Source organism: Lactuca saligna, chromosome 5 (genome assembly GCF_052625555.1).
Source record: "Lactuca saligna cultivar CGN05327 chromosome 5, ASM5262555v1, whole genome shotgun sequence".
In the NCBI taxonomy this organism is placed as follows: Eukaryota; Viridiplantae; Streptophyta; class Magnoliopsida; order Asterales; family Asteraceae; genus Lactuca; species Lactuca saligna.
This window is the reverse complement of record NC_136421.1, coordinates 42572527-42587539: the sequence shown is the minus strand read 5'-3', so window position 1 is coordinate 42587539 and position 15013 is coordinate 42572527. Positions and strand designations below refer to the sequence as shown.

The 15013-nt window shown below is 40.1% G+C and overlaps 1 non-coding gene across 1 annotated transcript; it reads left to right on the top strand.

Annotated features, from left to right (window-relative positions):
• The first annotated feature begins 14456 nt into the window (after positions 1-14456).
• LOC144999087 (small nucleolar RNA R71) lies at positions 14457-14563 on the top strand. The gene has a single exon (XR_013660612.1). It is a non-coding gene; the product is annotated as a small nucleolar RNA R71 (small nucleolar RNA).
• The last annotated feature ends 450 nt before the right edge of the window (positions 14564-15013 follow it).

Here is a 15013-nt window from a genome sequence, read left to right as displayed (position 1 = left end):
AGGACCACTATCAGGGAAACTAATCACTACCATACACATAACATACTACCCAGATAAACCTCATAACCAACACATAACAAGACCAAGATAATTATCACAAAGACCATTATCTTCTAAATGCCCCTTTTTGGTGGGCCGACATTGTGGCCTTAGACCCACCTCTACTGGAAGGTAACTCACCTCAATGTCGTGCAGTGTCAGAACTATCCTCAACGCACAAGTCGACTCCCAACGACTCCTTGATTCCTACACGACAACCTTCAAGTCAACACACATCACATACAACCCTAAACAGGGTCAGTCCAAGTTCAGTCAAAGTCAACATTCAGTTGACCTGACTCGCCGAGTTGGCCTACCAACTCATCGAGTCCATGCTTCTCTAATCCCACACAAAACCTCAGCTTCACTCGTCGAGTCTATTAAAAACTCGACGGATTCTCCTTCAATCATAACATCAAGACCATCTTCATCCGACTCACCAAGTTCCTTCTTGAACTCGTCGAGTTCATCTCCAACTTAAGAAATTGTCCAGTCTATGACTCGCTGAGTTGTATGAGCAACTCGTCGAGTCTATCTTCAAAGATTGGGAGATTGCTATGGACTCACCGAGTCTGCTCATACCACTTGCCGAGTCCTATGGATTCCAAGTCCCTTTTTGCGTCTAAACCAACAAGGGACTTCCTTCCTAACACTTACCCATTAACTGAAAGGGTTTGGTGCACAATGGTCACCGACTCGTCGAGTGCCAAGAACAACTTGCCGAGTCCAACCTTGACGAATTCCATACAGTCGATTTAAATGAGGTCTAACACACCAAAACCATAAATCTGGCCTCCTAATGTACATTTTATACATAAAGTTCCAAACTTGATGCACATGTATGGGGTTTTTAGCTTAGAAAACCATATAAAGTGTCCTACAATGTGCAAGGGGATCTCATGGCCCTAAAGTTGGCACCTTTATGCCATGAGACCCCTCTTAAGGCTTAGATCTGAAGTCAAAACCCACTCAACACTTCCAAATACGAAAAATGACTTAGAAATCCATATAGATCCCAAGTTAAAGATGAATAAACACATAGATGAGTCAAGACAGGGGCATTATACCTTGAAGCTGCTGAAAATGAAGTAAGATATCCAAATCTACAAGCCCCAACTTGATTTCTAAGCTCCTCTTCTTCCCTCCAAGCTTTACAATCCACACAAGAACACCAAAAATGGCCTTAACTCACACACAAACAGCTAGGGTTCGATATGAAGATTTCAACAGAGTGTTAGGGATAAGGGAGGCTGAGTTAAGTTGTTTATATAGGGTGCAAACCCTCAGATTTAGGGTTTCACTTAACCAGCACCTACTCACCGAGTCAGTCTCTCGACTCGTCAAGTCGGTCACTTAAAATGTCTGCAGCCATGTCCCTACTCGACGAGTTGATCCTCCAACTCGTCGAGTCCCAGAGAAAAAGACATATACCGAGGAAAACATACCATGTGTTACATTAAAAGGACTAAATAATTCTAGAAGGTTAGGTTTAGCCTTATTTCGCAGCTCTTGTTTGAGTCCAACCGTTGTAGGGAGAAACCTCTCATTTGAAGATTTATTTGGTCTTAGTAATATGTAATGATATTCGCGAGCTAGTTAGGGAAAGGTAGCAAGGAATTCTTGTGCAACTGATGGCGGAGAGTGGGTTGGAGATTACCCTAGGGAAAGCCTAGGATGAGATTAGTGCGGAAAGCAGTAGTAGTGAAAGGGACTTCGTGGAGTCAAGGAAATTCTTGAGAAAAGTACGGATAGATATGCAAGGTAGTATTGGCCCATACTACTAAAAGTAGAGGATCCATACTCGAATTATGGAGGGATGAGATGAACCGAGGGAACTTGTAGTGTGTGAGATCCTCAAGTTATGATGAGTATCCTGATGATTGTTATGGTGTATTTTTGGTATGGTGACGCTACGCACTAGACCATTTGGCAGTTCTGGCATCGACGAGGGATCATGCTCGGGATCTGGAGCCAGGCAGCTTGATGATCAGATGAGGGAGTTCATTTCATTTGAGATCACGTGTAGTATCATTGACCAGACTCATGGGATCTTCGGTACGATCAAGGAGGGCATTTTGGAGATTCTTGATTAGAGGATGGGTGCATTTTGTACCAAGATGCCGGCCACGATGGGGGCTCAAACGATGACATTCAGGGAGTTTCAAGCTTGTGGAGCTCCATACTACCATGGGGCTAGGGACCCCATTGCTACTAGCAGGTGGTTCGTGGATGTCGCCAACGCCTTTTGCAACAGTTGCTATCCTGAGGGGGACAAGGTCCGACTTGCTTCCTACCTCCTGAAGGACAGGGGGCATGATTGGTGGGAGGATATTGGACATGCTATTGGTGATGCTGCCCTTGATACTATGACCTGGAGCGACTTCACGACCATGTTTAGGGCCAAGTTCGCACCCGTGATTGAGGTGCATTAGCTTGCGCAGGAGTTCCAGGATCTCCAGCAGACGAATGAGACGGTGATTGAGATCATTGCCATGTTTAGGGAGAGGGCCCTTCTTGTTCCGCAGTATGTGGAAAGTGTGGCAAGATACACGAGGGGGCGTGTAGGGCGGGTAGTTCCAGCTGCTTTAAGTACGGCCGAACTGGTCATGTCAGCAGGGATTGTACTGCTACCACCACCGCCACTGTGGTATCTGATCTGATTCGCTTTCAGTGCAATTAGAGGGGACACAAGAGGTCCCAGTGCCTGAGTTTAGCAGTGGCAGGAGAGGTGGCGGCACCCGCTCCTACTACATTGAGGATTACCGATGGCTGTCAGGGATGGACGGAGGCGCCTGTATCGAAGAGCAGAGTCTTCTAGCTGACATTAGAGGAGGCACATGTAACTCCCAATGTTGTGACTGGTATGTATCTTCTCCTTATCTTTTTATTTATATTGATTTTCCGATTATGTTTATGTGTTTCGTTATAGGATCGTTCTTAGTGAACGACATATCTGCTCTGGTATTATTCGATTTGGGGGCTACCCGATCTTTTTTATCGCTCGCGCTTAGCAAGTGATTTGTTGGAGCTTCGCGTGAGCTGGACTATCCTCTTGATGTAGTGATCGTGGATGATAGGGCAATACGGGTTGCGATAAATCTCCAATAATAACCCGCCAGACCAAGAAAACTCTGAATCTCGGATGGTGACCTCGGAACCTCCGACAACATTACGACCTCTACTTTGGCCTGATCGACCAGAATACCCTTCTGGTTGACAAGGTACCCAGAAACTACACCTTGCGTAACCAGACCTCGCACTTGGAGATCTTTGTGAAAATTCTCTCACTCCTTAGTGTCTCCAGCACCTCCCTCAGGTGCTCCTCGTGCTGCTCCTGAGTCTTGGACTAAACCAAGATATCATCGATGAAAACTTTCATAGACTGGTCCAACATCCGTCTCGGCATTCGTGACTTGCATCTAGTGATAACCCGATCGCAGATCATTCTTGGAGAATCAATATGCACCCTGAAGCTGGTAAAATAAGTCATCAATCCTTGGGAGGGGATAACAATTCTTCACTGTTACCTTATTCAACTCCCGATAATCTATACACATCTGATGTGACCCGTCCTTCTTCTTCACAAATAGAATTGGGGCTCCCCATGGCGAACTGCTCGGTCTGATAAACCCCTTGTCTAATAGCTCTTGCATCTATGTAGACAACTCCTGCATCTCGGGAGGACCCAACTGATATGGTATCTTGGTTATCGGATCCGCACTAGGAACTAGGTCAATCCTGAACTCTACCTGCATCTCCGGAGGTACCCCAGGCACATCCTCCGAGAACATGTCCAGGTACTCCCGTAAGATCGGTACATCATGCACGGTCACCTTGCCCTTATATCGGGTATCCATGACATAGGCGACATCACCTGTGCAACCCTGCTGTAGGTAGCGTCTTGCCCTCGCTACCAAACACAAAGTCGGTCCACACATCGGCCTCTCGCCCTGAATCGCCAATCCTCCCCTACTTGCGGTCCGGACTCGTACAAGCTGTTGCTCACAGTCGGTCACTTCCACATTGGGGCTCAACCAATCCATACCCATGATTACTTTATTCCTTCCCTAGGGAATAAGGACTAAATCCACTAAATACTTCTCATCGAACAACTCAATGTACATCTCTGTAAAACTTGAGAAGCGTAATAGAGCTGAATCAGAAATTATATTTACATTGGTGTTCTTATTTTGTTTACAGTTGTTTGATCATTTAAAACTCTGATTGATTTCATACTCGATTCTTTAAATCTACAATTGGTATCAGAGCAAGAATCATTTCTCTGATCAGATTTTCACATTTTCTAAATTTTTTAAATCAGTTGTTTGGTTTAAAAGTTTCCGCACTTTTGTGAAAAGTAAAAATTGCATTAGATCTCTTTCTGTGATTAGATTCTGCTATTGAATCATTAAATCGAGTGTTCTACTAGTGATTCCAGTTGTTGAATCATATAGTTTGTTGTCAATTCCTCAAAGTTTTCTTCAAAATCTCAAAGTTTTTCTTCAGTACATCAATGGCGTCCTTCAATGTGAATTCAATGACTTCATTCTCTCATCTTCTAGGATCATCCACTAAAATTCCTATGCTAATTCCTGAATATTACAATCAATGGGCTAATCGTATGTAGGATTATCTTAATGGTCTGGATGAAGAACTATGGAATTGTATTTCTGGTGATCGCAATCCTCCATCAAATGTTCAACCAATTGGTGCATCATCTGGAAGTTCCAAGGTAGAAAATCAATCTACTCATCTTAAGCAACTGGAGAAAAGATGTATGAGGGAGTTCGAGGTACTTTGCCTCCCGTGGTGTACAATTATGTGAGATCATGTACTACTGCAAAGTAAATCTGGAACAACTTGAAGGATAAATTCCAAGGAAGTGAGAAGACTAAAATCACTTCAGTCAAACAATGTCTGGTGGAGCTGAAGGATTTTAAGCAAAAAGATGGTGAAACCATAGAAGTTTACTATGATCGTCTTAATGAATTGAAATATCGATGCAATCGATATGGTATCACCAGGTCAGCCATAAAGTTCAATTTGATTTTTGTGATGGGTCTTCGTAAAGAATGGTGTAATGTGAGCATGATGGTTAAGAATCAGCAGAGCTTTGATACGTCAACTACGAATGATGTTTACAACCAACTGAAGTCACACGAAAGTGAAGCGAATGAAATTGCTGAAGAATCAAAGGCAGGCCTAGGAGGTCCACTAGCATTGGTTTCGAAGATTTCTGAAAGGGAAGCTGAGAAAGACGGTTCTTATGATGACGAAGGGTTTATCATGAACTCTGATGATGAAGCGATTGCTTTCTATTCTAACAATCATGTGAAAAAGTTTTTCAATAATCCATTCAATCCAAATGTAAAGTCATCAGATTCAAAAGGAAACTTCTCAAGTAAGAGTGTTGTGGATGAGAGGAAGAAAGAGGAAAAGAATGATATGAAGCTTACTGAAGGAAAAGTTGTGAAAAAGTTAAAGGGAGATACTGGATTGGATTGTCATTACTGCAACGACCCTAATCATTTAGCAAATGACTGCATGTTGAGGAAGAGGGAGGAGAAGAAGAATAAGACGAAGGATGAAGCGTACTATGTGGAGAAGCTTGAAGAGCTGCGTACTAAGGCGAAGAATCTTTCATTAGTTGCTCATGGTGAACAAGAAGGGGATGGAACATACCAGATCTGGTCATCTGGATCAGATGATGAAGAGATGAGGCATCTGACTCATGGAGCTATGTATGCGAAACTAGAAGAAGACTCAGATGAGGAAACATAAGAAGCTTATGGGAGAATGCTTCGTATAAAAAACAACTGACAAATCACCAACGATTACAAAGGTACGTAATATTCTTGAATCCTTTAATATTCCAATACATGCTTATAATTTTGAATTACTCTCTTTTGATGATTTCGATTCAGTAATATCTACTAGCAATGAGGCTAAGAAACTGTCTGATCAATTACTAGAGACACAAAAGAAATTAGATTCAAAAATGGCTAAGATAGAGTGTTTAGAACTTCAAATCACTAATATCATGGTTGACAGAGATTAACGGAAAATTAACGGAACTTCGTCATTCATGTGAAATTAGCAAAGAATAACATAGAAAATTATTTCCTTTTTTAGCTTACGAAAGAGCTACAGTAGATAACATTTCGTATGATTGAGAAAAAGAAATTGCTGATTGTCACACCCCGCTAAAGCGGAAACGCAAGATATGACAGCGATAACAGTTTCATTGCAAAAGATAAAGATACATCACCATAGCAATATTTAAAAGTTTACAACCCATAGCTTAAAAGAAACAAGTACAAGTTTTTCCAAAATAACATTGTTCAAAATATAACTTCATGCTCTATGATGATGAATCTTTATATCCACTTACTAATTCTTTCCTGAAAAAGCATGTAAAACGAGCGTCAACTATGAAAATAGTTGTGAGTTCACAAGTTTATAAAATCAAGATTTGGAATATGGCTTTTCATAAATACAAGTAAATTGCTTTAATGAGAAACAAAGTTGATTGCTATTATTGATAACTAGTTTATTACTATAACGAGAAACGAGTTTGTATGTGTATGAGCAAACAATGAGTCTCAACCAAACCTATGATTGAAGCCCTATCGAGATCTATGCTTATCGTTCCATAGATGAATATGGTATCATGCACTCCAGCAATAGGGCGAGTGAGGAGTTGTCAATTCGTAATAGCGCTATCCATAATGACCATTGGCTCAAAGAGTTAATGGTTATAGATAAGGGAAGGGCCTTAGTACGATAAGTTCTAATGTTCCGTGTTGCATAGACATACATAGAGAGACATAGCAATACAATAGCAATCATGTTTGATACAAATCAATTTAAATACAACATGCAAATAATAGTTTTTCTAGACATGCTTTTCCACCCCAAAACATAAAAACTGAAAATAGGGGAGTGCGTGAATACTCACAATATGCAAAATATAGCAACCAAGTTTATACGAGTCAAATAAATACAACGAATATAAATAGTTTAGGACATGCTTTTCCACCCCCAAAACATTTAAAAACCGAAAATAAGGGAAGTCGTGAATACTCACAATGTTTCGAGTAGGTACAAGTGGTGCCTCGGAATAAACCAACATCTTAATACCAGGATCCTACGACATCAAACACACACTAGTGATTTTCCATGTCGAAATCTAATGCTAATATACTAAACTCCACATATAGTGAAATGCCAATTTATGTTCTAATATTGGATTTTATATTAATTGGTTACACTTTTTCTGAAATGATGAAATTCTACAAGTCATGCAATTAAAACAAGTTTGGGATATTAATTTTCCAGATTTAGTAATTGAGGTGCACAAAAGTACTCACTAATTTTAATATTTATAACCTAACAAACTTAACTAACTATGCACTTATAGATAGTGTACCTAGTCAGATTATAGTATAGCTTGGGTAAGTTGGGTGTCGATCACAGGGAACGGTGTTACTAGTTAATTTACTTACTATTAAATTAATTTAATTATTAACAAGTTTAAAAGGGGTTTTATCCGGTTTTACAAGATCAGATGAACTTAAATCAAATTCAATAAAAACATGCTCTTGTTTAGTTTGAATCCACTTCTCCCTTATGGCTAGCTAATGATTACGGATTATTAAGTTGGTTTTTAGTTGTATTAGTAATTTAGTTCTAATTTTACCAATAATTAACTAATCCATGTTAAACCATGTATGTTCACACATAACTAAATTATAAATGTAAATATGCTATGTAAGATTTGTAATATAAACGCAATTATAGTCACAATACACGCTTTTTAACACAGCTAAGCTCTATTTATTCTAATTACTAACTAAGAATGGTCAATCCTAGCTCTAACAATTCAATGTTCACTAAATCATTAGGTAAACAAGTTCATGCAGTTTAATGGTCACTAAGCTACACAGAACATGCAATCAAGCAATTAGAGAAACAAACAATAGCATGCTAGGTTATACAAATCAAACACAAGCAATTTTTACCAACTAAAATTAATCCATAAACATTGAACTATTCATAAGTTTAAATCTTCATCTAGCTAAACAAGAGTAGCTAGATTCAGCTGCTCATCATAGCAACTAAACCAACACAACTAAAAGTAATGAATGACATGTTCTTATTTAACTAGAATATAGACCTCTATTCTTTTTTGGTGTTTAAAACCCTCTTTCAGAACCTTTCTTTCGCTCCAAATCGCCTTCTGGAATTCTTTCCTTCTACCAAAAGCTTCTTTTTCACGTAATAATCAGGAGAACTTATATAATCTTCAAAAACCCGCGCCACGTCGTGGCCACTTGTGCCACATCGTGGGCTTCAAGTAATCCGTATCCTCCAAGTCACGATGTCTATCTTCTGGAAACCCCATGCCACGTCGTGGGCTTCATCACCATGTCGTGAATTAAGTATTTATCGTGATTTTATTATTTTCTTGTCTTTCAAGCCTCCCATGTTCCACATATTGTCACTTTTGATCCCTTTCTTCGAAAATCCTTTATATTAGCTGAAAATAACAATTTAAAGTCATAAGTATCATTATTCTAAACATATTATCAATTTATTAATAAAAATGTATTTAAATATTGCCTAAAAATAGGTATAAATATGGCAATATCAAAATACCCCACACTTAGGCTTTGCTTGCCCTCAAGCAAATTTAAACTTAATTCTTAATTACTAACACCACACATAACAATCCGACTCTAGTTCAGCCATTATTCCAAGACCTCAACGCATGCATTTGTGTCTAAAATTTTCCTAAAGTACCCCCCCCCATACTTTAAATACTCACAATCTTCATAATCACTCGCCCACTTTTTCCGAACAATGCTCATTTTATGCAACCCTCTGAATCCATCCGCAGAAAACCTCATTATCCTCAAGGTATTTTTAGTTGAGCAACCTAAGCGTACATAATCTAGAATTACAATTTATGATACCAATATGGAGCTCTTTTAAATTCTTCACTTTCTTGACATTTGATCTTTAATTTCTTTGAATTCACCATCTTATTTGATTTGATTTCTGGTATCTTCAACTTTTGAATTTCTTGGAATTTTGATCTTCTAAACTTCATACTTTAACTTTGATGCTCCAAAAATTCTTCAAACTTTCTTCGTAATTCTCTCTTTTTTTTTTTTATATTACATGTACCTCACTTTTTTTTCACTCAAAACCTACATGCTTAAGTAGAGGCGCTCAACCTCAACCTTTATTGGTTAATGATAAGAATTTTCCTGGATACATTTCAGGTTTAGGCTGCTAAACATATTGCATCCCTCAAACCAAGCGGGGTTATGTTTTTGTTCCATGATTTCACTAAAATAAGGGAGGCCACAAATGCACTATAACGTATATTGGCTCAACTAAACATTTGAACTTTCATCGGATCATCCCACATAACACTAGCAATTATAACTTAAATTATTATTACTAGATTCAATTATTAAAAATTTCAATTTTTCAAAATTTCCAATTTTTACTATCAAATTCTATGATTATCTAGCAATTTACTTTTTCTACCCCTACCCCACACTTATTTCATACAATGCCCTCATTGTATGCATAAAAATAAATCAAAATTAAAGAAAAGGGAGAAAAAGGAACAGACTCCCATGGGATAGTGGCGTGAACATCTCCAAGAGTGTGGAAAACGTGCATGTTTAATATGGACTTCCAAAAATAGAAACTTGGTGTAGAATTGGGTGAATATGTAAATAAACCACGAACATGACTCGAAACTTCAATTCTTCAAAGTAGGTGCTAGTAAGTAAAAATATGGTCAATGATAAACTGGGACACGTCGTGGTAGGTAACTGGCCACGTTGTGATATGGGATGAAAGCGCGAACACCAAACTGATTAATTTATTCAAATTGCATTAGCGCCACAACGTGGCGTAAGGATTCCATGGCGTGGAAACTGGATATCAGCAGAAAACGCCTTATTTGTTTCATTTACTTTTAGCAACTTGACCAATGTCTAAATGGTCTAAGATGCTTGTATGCAAATATATTTCCCAACTGTAACCTCTCTCCTACTAATATACCCCACACTTATCTTGAATTGTGGGTTCCAACTCACAAGTCTAGCTTCCTTGACACGACTCGAAAGTTAACCTTATATGCTCCTTAGAATTCCAATGCTAATCTAAAAAATGGAACAACCCAAAAGAAAGAGTAACATCATAATTAAATAATGTTGTACATTATACACCAAATTCAAACATAAAAAAAAAACTAAAAACTAGCCAAAAACGAAATAAAATAAAAAGAAAATAAAATCAATCATCATCTTGATCTTGCGCTCCACTTAGCCCTGCCCCATCATTCTGCGGACGCCATAGCTCCTCCCATGTTGGAAAATAAGGATACTGTGGTGGCATAGAAGGTGGTCGGGTCACACCCAAATGCGAATAAATACCCTCAGTAAGCTGGGTATGGTAAATGACATGCCCCCGTAGATTATCCAAATATGTTCCCACCCGACTCTAAAAAGGGTCGGTGGGCACTCCCTGCACATACAGCAAAGCAGCACGCTCTCTCTCTCGACTTCACCTCTAGCCCACACATTCCGACGCCACGGTCTGGCTGGTGGTTGTTGTCCTGGCTACGCCTCCTCTTGCTTGTCATCTATCGGCGGTATAACAAAACGACCCCCAATACTCACCACCGCCCGCATAACACTCAAGACTTGAATGGTCAAGTCTGTGTCCAGGAATCGAGTAAGATTCCTCACAAAGTCATGGGTCAAAATATGATATGACCTAGCCAGGCGAGTAACCAAATGCCCCCTGTAATCGGGCTCCCGGGCCTAGAATTGGCCGCTTTCTTCCCCATGAACCTTGCCAGCATATAAGGTAAATCACAGCAAACTCCAGGAGTAATAAGAGTCCATAAATAAAACAGATTCTGAATGGGGACTTTATCACCATGATGCTTGTGATTTATTGAAAAAGCGATAAGACGGTGTAAAAATTGGAAAACAGGATTCCGAATTTGTGACTCACTCGAGTCACGAGTGTTGTACTCAAGGCTAGAAATACCACGCCAGAACTGCACATCCAGAATGCCGGGAGCAAAATCCCGAACGCATCCAAGCAAGAACGGTATGAAAAACGGAGATTGCGTCTCCACTTCGGTATAAAGCCCCATACGCCAAGCGAATTCCCGAAGACTACACTCTCTATAAACACCACCCAAACGAAACACAAGTGCCCGGTTGTAGGTAAAATCAATATTGCGTTCCTCGAAGCATATGGTAGAGAAAAACTCTACCGACAATTCCCGGTACACGGGTTCGTGAATGGCAAATAAATTCCTCCACCCGTGACAAGTGAAAGAAAATTGATCTCCAACATATGTCTTCGACCAATAACGTTCCAACTCAGCTACCATTCCCACTCCACCAAGCCATCCCCAATCGATAATTGGGGCTATTGCAAACTCCCTATTGTACAGCCATCCATGCCGATTCTCGTAAGTAGTTAACAACGGTCGGGGAATGTTTTGAGGAAACTGGTATAAGGGATGTATACTTGCTACATCTATCGGGTTTTCCTCCTGTGGAACAGCTCGTCGTGGTCCCATTTCTGCATACAAAATCAAACCAAAACAGCAAACATCCAAAACATTAAAACAATTTAAGCTGTCTGCTAGAAGTCACGATGTGGCCAGGCTATGCCACACCGTGGACCGTAGTCGCACCCAATTTGTGGATCGGTTAATATTCTATATGCGATTTCTACCAAAATTAGTGCTTGGGGTTTGTTCGTATGGACATTTAAGGGACATGCAACCTAGAATTAACAACTAGATTCAACCAATTTCGTTAATCAAATAAAACCTAGCCATGAAAATTTAAAATTGTAAGAACTAACTACAAATAATGAGTAGAACACATACCAAGTAGATTAATTGACAAGATCTTGCAAGGAAATTGGAAGTAGCTTAAGAAATTGGCTGTGGGGTTTTGTTGTTCCCGTTCGTGCGGCAGTATCAAGTGGGGAATGAGGATGTTGGTCAAAGGGTTTTAAGGAAATGGTCCCCCCCTGACTTTTTAAAGGCCACATCGTGGCTTGCTATGCCCACATCGTGGACTTTAAAACTACAATCTAATCCCGTGTTTTCATTTTGACCCACGACGTGGCTGGCTATGCCCATGTCGTGGAAACTGCCTGATTGCAAAATGTTATAAAATCTCACTATTTAACTAACTACTTTGCATCTCATTCATTAAGTAACGTTCCCCACAACTAATTCTTTACTAATTATCAGTTATTAGATGATGAGTTGATGTCTTTCCTAATTAAAAAGAAAAAATTTAAAAGAAAAGAAAACGCAAACCAAACTCGGGTTGCCTCCCGAGAAGCGCTTATTTTTCTTGGAGTCTTGAGCTGGACTCCGTGCCTTCTACGTTGAATCTTTTGAAGAATCCACCATTAATATCTTTTGTTCCTTGAACCATCGCTTGTAAGCTTGAACTCGCCTTTTATATGCCTTCTTTGAATTCTCCTTTTTAGCTTTGCCCTCTTCTTCAAGCTTGCGTTTTGTGCCCTTAGTTTGTTCCTTGCACTCCATAGCATCCTCCTCTTCTCTCACCACCGGCTTTGTTACTCTTGAAGTGACCTCTTCTTCATCACTTGTCATTTGCTTATCCTCTTTGCTCACCCAAGAAGGTGGACTCTTGTAAGCTATGACTTCAATCAAGTATGGAACAGATGCCCTCAGTTTTGTCCTTTTGACTTGATGAACTGCCTTTATCTCTTCTTCCATAAGCTTTTCTAGTTCATTCTCTTCATTAATTGTGAAAACCTCTTCTTTATCTTCTTGAAATTCATCTTTTATCCCAAAAACTTCTTATTCATCTCCAACCCTCAAAGTGAGCTTAGACTCGCGGATATCAACAAGAGCTTCAGCAGTGTTAAGCAATGGACGCCCAAGGATTACTGAAACATCCGGATCTTCTTTCATGTCCAAGACTACAAAGTCTATTGGAAAAACAAATTTTCCAATTTTCACCAAAATATCCTCCACAATGCCCCAGGGTTTTGTCACTGAACAATTCGCCATGTGAATCTTCATTTTTGTAGCCTTCATCTTCTGAATTTCTAATTTTTTGATAAAATGAAAAAGGCATCAAATTAATGCTAGCCCCAGAACCAGCTAAAGCATTAACCTTCATTTTATTCCCAAACTCACATGGAAGAGTGAGGCGTCCAGGATCCCCCATCTTTTCTGGTGTTTCTCCCAACATAGCTTTTGAAGTTTGTTCACTTAGAATCACTGTAGACTGCTTCTTTAATTGCCTTCGAGTGTCTATCAAATCTTGCAGTAATTTCTGGTTCTCGGGAGCTTTGGATAAGGACTCGACAAAGAGAGTATTAATTGGGATCCCCTTTACATGCTTTACAAACTCTAAATGCTCCTTCTATAGTAGACTAAGTGCAGCTCGGGTTGGAAATGGCAACGGTGGCTGATAAGCGGGAACGGGTTCAAAGAATTTTTGATCAGACATGCGCCACATCGTGGCGAAGCTGGTTCAGCAAATTCTTCACTTTCGAACTTTAACTTCTTTGGTTTTGGATCGGGCTGCTGTGGTTCTTCTTCCAATGCCTCCAGGAACTCAGAGATTGCTTCTTCTTCAATATCGATGGTCATTACGTGAGATTGGGTCTTTACTTCGGGATTCTTCGGGGACAATTGTTCATGAAATAGAGTGGCTAGTTGACCAAATTGTACTTCAAGGTTATGGATGGAGGCTTGCAGATTCTTTATCAAAGTTTGTTGTTCCATAATGGCAGAATCAGTGGCATCGTGTCTCTTTTCCGAAGCTTCCATAAACTTCATCAAAATGGTCTCTAGGTCGGGTTTCTTCTCGGCTGGTGGCTGCTCCTTTTGATAAAAGCCTCGACCTGTCTGCCTATACTTCTCTTCTTTTTGCTTCTTATACTCTTCATATGGCAGCCACTCCTTCTTCGGTTTCCTCCAGTACTCATCATACTTATCCCCATTAGAGTAGCACACTTGAGCTTTCCTGTTCCCAAACTCATCTACATTGCAGTCCTTGGTCAAGTGTGGACCACTACATCTCTCGCAACCCACTCTCATGGCATGTATTGACTGGTCCATTTGTGTTATCCTTCGATCCATATTATTCAGCATGGCCATTACAGCTGCTATTTCTTCAGTTTGGGCCCCTCCACTGCCTTTGATTCCATCATGCCTAGGGTTGTGGTATTCGCGAGAGTGATTCGAGAATTCTTCAATCAACTCCTTGACCTCCCTTGGATTTTTCTTTGTTAATGGTCCTTGAGAGTCAAGGAGTTGTCTCGTCATAACGTTGACCCCATCATAGAAGATTGAGATCTCTTGTTGCACATTTAGATCATGCTGAGGGCAATTTCTGAGCAAGCCCTTGTACCGCCCCCATGCTTCGTATAATGACTCCCTCATCTGTTGCTCAAAGTTGGCTATTGCCTTCTTGATTTTGGCTATCTTGGATGGCGGGCAAAACTGGTACAGGAATTGCTCACGCATTTGAGCCCAAGTGGTGATTGTACCCGGTGGAAGTGATTTTAACCACTCCTTAGCAGCTCCTTTGAAAGTGACGAGAAGCATCCTAAGCAAGACTGTGTTTCTATTGACATTTGGGACATTGAAGTAATCCGCAATGTCGTTGACTTCATCTAGATGCTTAAAAGCATCCTCATGATATTTCCCAAAAAATAGGATATCCTTCAGTGCAGTCAATATGTGTCCCTTCAACTCGAATGTGGCAGTGGCAGGTATTGCGGGTTGGACTAAACCGGGACCCACATCTTCTCGGATCCGCTTCTTGTAAGCTCCCATGGACATCTCTTCAATTTCTGCCATCTCGTTCCTTGGCTCGTTCTCGGGTTTGCTCGCGTGTTCTTCAAATTCTGGCTCGGTATCGCTTTC